This window comes from Lipotes vexillifer, unplaced genomic scaffold, assembly GCF_000442215.2.
Source record: "Lipotes vexillifer unplaced genomic scaffold, Lipotes_vexillifer_v1.1 scaffold1353, whole genome shotgun sequence".
Classification (NCBI taxonomy): domain Eukaryota; kingdom Metazoa; phylum Chordata; class Mammalia; order Artiodactyla; family Lipotidae; genus Lipotes; species Lipotes vexillifer.
In genome coordinates, this window is record NW_006787905.1 from 291465 (window position 1) to 297730 (window position 6266).

Below are 6266 nucleotides of genomic sequence, written 5' to 3' on the forward strand. Positions count from 1 at the left end.
TGTCTGGGACATATGGGCGATGAATGAATGAATTACAGGTCAGGCAACTTTTTTTGTTGTTGTTGCGGTACTTCAGCCTCTTACTGTTGTGGCCTCTCCCGTTGCAGAGCACAGGCTCCGGATGTGCAGGCTCAGTGGCCATGGCTTATGGGCCCAGCTGCTCTGCGGCATGTGGGATCTTCCCGGACGGGGGCACGAACCCATGTGCCCTGCATCGGCAGGCGGACTCTCAACCACTGCACCGCCAGGGAAGCCCAGGCAACTTTTATTAAAGGTGTGGTAGGTAGCTTCTCATATGGCCCCCAATGATCCTTGCATCCTGCTATTCGTGTCTTTGTGTAACCCCCTCCCACATTGAGTCAGGCTGACTTAACGTGATCAGTAGAAAGCTATGGAACCGATAATGTGTGACTTTCAAGGCTAGGTCATAGAAGGCATTGCAGTTCAGTCTTGGGATATTGTACTGTTCTTTTTGGGAGGAATCCAGCCACCATGGCATGAGGATGCTCAAGCAGCCCCATGGAGAAGTCCTCACAGAAAGATGGACTTCCAACCAGAAGTGGATCCTCCTACTCCAGTCACACCTTCAGATGACTGCAGCCCCAGCCAACATCTGACTGCAACCTTATGAGAGACACCACACCAGAACCACTCAGCCAAGCCACTCCAGGATTCTTACCCCATAGAAACCATGAGAAATTAGAAATGATTCATGTTTTAAGCTACTATGTTTTGGGGAGCAAAAGGTAACAAATACAAAAGCAAAGATCAGAAGCAGAAGGTGCTCCTGGGGGACTTAATGGGTGGACAAGGTAGTCCTGGGAGGCAGGAGGAGTGAGAGGCATGTTAAGGGAGCAGGATGGAGTAAGGAACCTGTGAAAACCAGTTTTCTGTTTTATTTGCCATTTCATCCAGGATTGGCTCTAAAAATTTGCTACAGATGATCTCCAAAATGTGTAATCAGGAGAATGCTGTGTGATCTTCATTCAGAAGATGGATTTTAGGTGTGTCATAGGGGATATTCCTATAGACAGGTGAGTCTCATTCTATACTGGGCAAGTGATTGAGCACTCTACTAAAGGTCAGGTTCTAGAAGGGCAACAGCTGTTCTTCCATTAACAATTTTTCTTTTTTTTGAGATGTGTCTGTGTCAGGTCCTGGGATAACTGCTGAGCAAGATAAGCAATGATAGGTGAGACACAGACCCTGCCTTCAAGAAATCTGAAATATGAGATTGGCAAGAAAACAATGACAACAATATGTGACAAATAATATAACAAAGCAGGACAAACCTAGGCCAGTGGGAAGCATAAAGGCAGTTAGGAGGGCTTTTAACCTGAGTTCTGAAGAATATAAATATAATTTGGTCTCTGGGTGGGAGTAGAGGGACAATGGAATGTGTGAGGGTTTTGGAAGACGAGTCCTCCAGACAGCAAGGAAGCATGTTCAAAAACTTGCAAGGCTGTCTGGAGGTTCAAGAAACCATAGTTAGTTCAAAAAAAAAAAGAAACCACAGGTAGTTCAGAATGACTATAGAGTAAGGTCGGCAGGGTCTTGTATTTTCTGGTAGAATTTGGATTTTATCTTCTTCAAATCACTGAGGAGCAACTGTAGGTGTTTCTTTTTTTGTTTGTTTGGTTTTCTTTGGCCTTGCCGCATGGCTTGAGGGATCTTAGTTCCCCGACCAGGGATAGAACCCGTGTCCCCTGCAGTGGAAGCGTGGAATCCTAACCACTGGACCACCAAGGAATTCCCCAAAATATTTTTTTTTTCCTTATTTTATTTGTTAATTTTTTGGCCACACTGTGTGGCTTGCAAATGTAGGTGTTTAATCAAGGCCATGACTTACTCAGATCTTCATTTGGGAAGGATTCCTCTTGCTGCAGTGGGTGAATGGGGCTGAACAGGGCTGGATGGGAGCCAAGAAGAACACTGTTTAAGCAAGAGGGAGAATCCTAATGAAGTAATGGCAGAGGGCAAAGAGGGAAGGGGTTGAGGATGTCCAGAAGGCAGAAGCATTGGAGTTTATTATCAATGGGATGGAAGGTAGGAGATATATTGACTCCCAGCTTTCTGGCTTAGGCACCTGAAGAGTTACCTTACCCTTTACTATGGTCATAGGGTAAAAGGCAACATTTTACATATTAATTTTTTCTTATAGGACTTTCAGAGAAGAATTTAACTGGAGTAATGTTAATAAGTGCAATTATTTTATGAATTTAAATCTAGTATTTACCCATTATCTTCCAGGAAAGGGTGCAATTCTTTGGTTAATGTTTCCTTTTTTTTTTTTTTAATTATTTTATTTTTGGCTGCATTGGGTCTTCTTGGGTCTTCATTGTGGTGCGCAAGCTTCTCACTGCAATGGCTTCTCTTTTTGCAGAGCACGGACTCTAGGTGCACAGGCTTCAGTAGTTGTGGCATGAGGGCTCAGTAGTGTGGCACACAGGCTTAGTTGTTCCACGGCATGTGGAACCTTCCTGGACCAGGGTCGAACCTGTGTCCCCTGCATTGGCAGGAGGATTCTTAACCACTGCGCCACCAAGGAAGTCCTGGTTAATGTTTCCTGAATGAAGAAAAATTAATTATTACTATTAAGGCAAGGGATCTGGGAGCGATCTAGTGAGTTCTTGCAACTAAAGAGGCCCACAAAAGGTGGAGAAGGAATTAGAAACCAACAGAAAACCTCCATCCATCTAGTCAATCACCATTTACTGAGCTCTTATTTTGGACAAAGTCCTGTGCTAGGAGGTGGAGATATCCAGGTAAATGAGACACAGTGCCTGCCTTCAAAGATGTGACAATTTAACTTGCTTATTATCTTTACTCTGGTGTGCTGAAACCTGGAATGCCATTTGCAGTTCTGCTCTCTACCTTATGAAAGTGGCAGACGGTATGGTGTAGCTCTCTAGCCACTGGTGTAATTGTACTCATACAACTTTTCTGGGAAGCCTTTGACGAAAAGCAGCAAGAGCCATAAGTGTGTTCCTACCTCCCTTATCCGCCTCTGGGAAATTACCTTGAGGAACTATCTGAGTCAGAGACAAGAATTTATGTACAGGGATGTTTGTTGCTGTTCTAATGAAACAGAGGATACAACCTAAGCTTCTAACAGTAGGGAAATGGTAAAATTGATGGTTCATCCCTATGATGGACTATTGGGTAGTAATTAGAAATGGTATTTTAAAAAAAACCCTAAATGACATGGAAAAGACCAGAAAAAAAGCAGGATACAAATCTCTACAGAATGTGCTCAAAGATATCCATAATTTAGGGTTTTTTTAAAAGTCAAGTGTCATTCCCCTCACATCCCCCCCATAAGTTTGTTTTTTTTTAAATTAAAAAAATACTATGGGGGGGCTTCCCTGGTGGCGCAGTGCTTGAGGGTCCGCCTGCCGATGTAGGAGACGCGGGTTCGTGCCCCGTTTCGGGAAGATCCCACATGCCGCGAAGCGGCTGGGCCCGTGAGCCATGGCCACTGGGCCTGCGCGTCCGGAGCCTGTGCTCCGCAAATGGGAGAGGCCACAACAGTGAGAGGCCCGCATAACGCAAGAAAGAAAAAAAAAAAAAAATACTATGGGGACTTCCCTGGTGGGGCAGGGGTTAAAAATCCCCCTGCCAATTCAGGGGACATGGGTTTGATCCCTGGTCCGGGAAGATCCCACATGCCACGGAGCAACTAAGCCTGTGCGCCACAACTACTGAGCCTGTGCTCTAGATCCCGTGAGCCACAACTACTGAAGCCTGCATGCCTAGAGCCTGTGCTCTGCAACAAGAGAAGCCACCGCAATGAGAAGCCTGCACACTGCAACGAAGAGTAGCCCCTGCTTGCCGCAACGAGAGAAAGCCCACGCGCAGTAACAGAAACCAGTGCAGCCAAAAATAAATAAAATAAAATAAAAATACTGTGTTTTTTTCAAATTTTTGACAGTGGGCATGTTACAGTATTTCTACAATCAGAACTTTGGGCTTTATCTTTCTTTTTTTTAAATTAGAGACATATGGCAGAGGAGAAGGCTAGAAAGACAAGCAAAATGACCAAGATTTTGGGAATTCTGTCACATGAAGATTGACTAAAACTAACTGAAATTCCATATCTTATGTGTCAAGGGCTTAGTGAAATGTCAATAACATTACAGGCATACCTTGAAGATATTGCTGGTTCAGTTCCAGACCATGCAATAAAGCAAATATTGCAATAAAGCAGGTCACAGGAATTTTTGGTTTCCTATGGCATGCGTTTATACTATATTGTAATCTATTAAGTGTGCGATAGCATTATGTCTAAAAAATATATATATGTATCAATTTTAAAATACTTCATTACTAAAAAATGCTAACCATCTTATGAGCCTTCAGCAAGTTGTGGTAGTAACTTCAAAGATCACTGCTCATAGGATAATGAAAAAGTTTGAAATATTTCAAGAATTACCAAAATGTGACACAGAGACAAGAAGTGAGCAAATACTGTTGGAAAAATTGCAATTGGATAAAAGTTGCTCAGTGCAGGGTTGCCACAGACCTTCAATTTGTAAAAAAACAAAGCAAAGCACAATAAATTTAGGTATGCCTGTAGTTACAATGTATCGAGTGAGTACTATGTGCCAGGTGCCAAATGAGTTTATTATCTCTATTTTCAGGGGTAAACAAATTATGTAAATGAGATTCCAACCTAGGTTTGTTTGGTTTCAAATCCCGATCTTTTCTGACTATGCTAAATATAAGCAAATTCAAAAAAGGGTAATAAGCAATTCACAGACAAATCCTGCACATGATTTTCAGCATGTCCAGGGCATCAGCATGGTACTAGGTTTGGTCTGGGCTGCTGAGAACTTTCACAAGTCATACTCCCTTTTCCTTGCTGGAGGGCATCTGGCTGTATATCCTTCCCTGGAGAATCTGTTTGACACCACAATATATCCTCCTCCTTTACTGCCCAATACGATGATGCCTTATGATTTGCAATGTGTGTACACATACACACACGTACACACACACATTTTCTGGCCCTCCTGTATACCTAAAGAGGAAGCATTTGCTTTTTTGCACCAATAAAGGAATGCAGGATAAACATCTGTTCTTTCAATGTACTACATGCCCCAGCCCATAAGACGTCCAGAGCTTCTGGATGTCAATGCACCCCACCCCCACCCCGCCGCCCCCCCGTTTCCCTGCAGTGCTTAATCCAGGCATCTCAGGTTGCGCTCTCCGTTGCGTTTAACTGCATCCCACCTCTACCTCTAGACCTTCCCCCTCACCCGCTCCCAGACGGATGGGCAAAGCCAAGGCCCGGGCGCCGTGACCCTGGGCAAATCCTCGCTTCCCCCTCCTCAGCGGAGCTGGGCGGCCCTGCACCCGCATCCCTTTTCCCCCGGCTGTCTCCAAGCGCGCCTCACCGTCCCCACCTCTACGCTATTGGCGTAAAAGCCACCTCTAGTCGCGCGGCCCTCTCATTCCATACGCTCGTTTACGCCGCGCGGAATGGGAGGGCGCGATTCCCGAACGCGGCCTGCGCTGCGAGCGCGCGGCCGTCCGGCAGGCCGGCGCGGCTTTACGCCCCTGACGCAGCGCGCCCAAGATGGCGACGCAGTCGTCGTCCGGGGTGGCGGCGGCAGAGGGGGCGGCGGCCGTGGCGGCAGCGGCGACGGCAGTCGTGACAGCGGCGACGGCGCGGGGCCTGGGCCGGGGGAAATGAGGCGGCCGCGGCGGGCCAGCGGCGGAGCCGTGTAGCGGAGAAGCGGCACCCCTTCCCTGTTTCCCTTGGCCGAGCCGGGGGCGCGCGCGCGCGCGGCCGTCTGGAGCGGACTCCCCACCCTCGACTCCAGCGACCCGCACCTCACCCCCACCCGGGCCCGGAGGATGATGAAGCTCAAGTCGAACCAGACCCGCACCTATGACGGCGACGGCTACAAGAAGCGGGCCGCGTGCCTATGTTTCCGTAGCGAGAGTGAGGAGGAGGTGAGGCGCCGGGCCGGGCGGGCCTGGGGTCCCCGGGGTCGGTGGCCGCCTCGGGCCGAGGCGCGGGGGGGCGCGGCCGCTGGAGAGGGTTTGCCCGGGCCCCGGGTTGGACCGCTCCTGTCGGCCCCAATGAAGTTCCGACGGAATTTCCTGAGGCGAGGAAGAGGAGGAAGGAAAGAGGACGGTGGGCGGAGGGGAAGTGGGTCTGATCGTGGCCATGCGGCACGGGCCGGGCGGGCGGCTGGGGCACTTCGGAGCGGGCCGCCTGTCACTGGGGAGAGTGGCGGCGGGTAGAAGGCAGTGGGTGG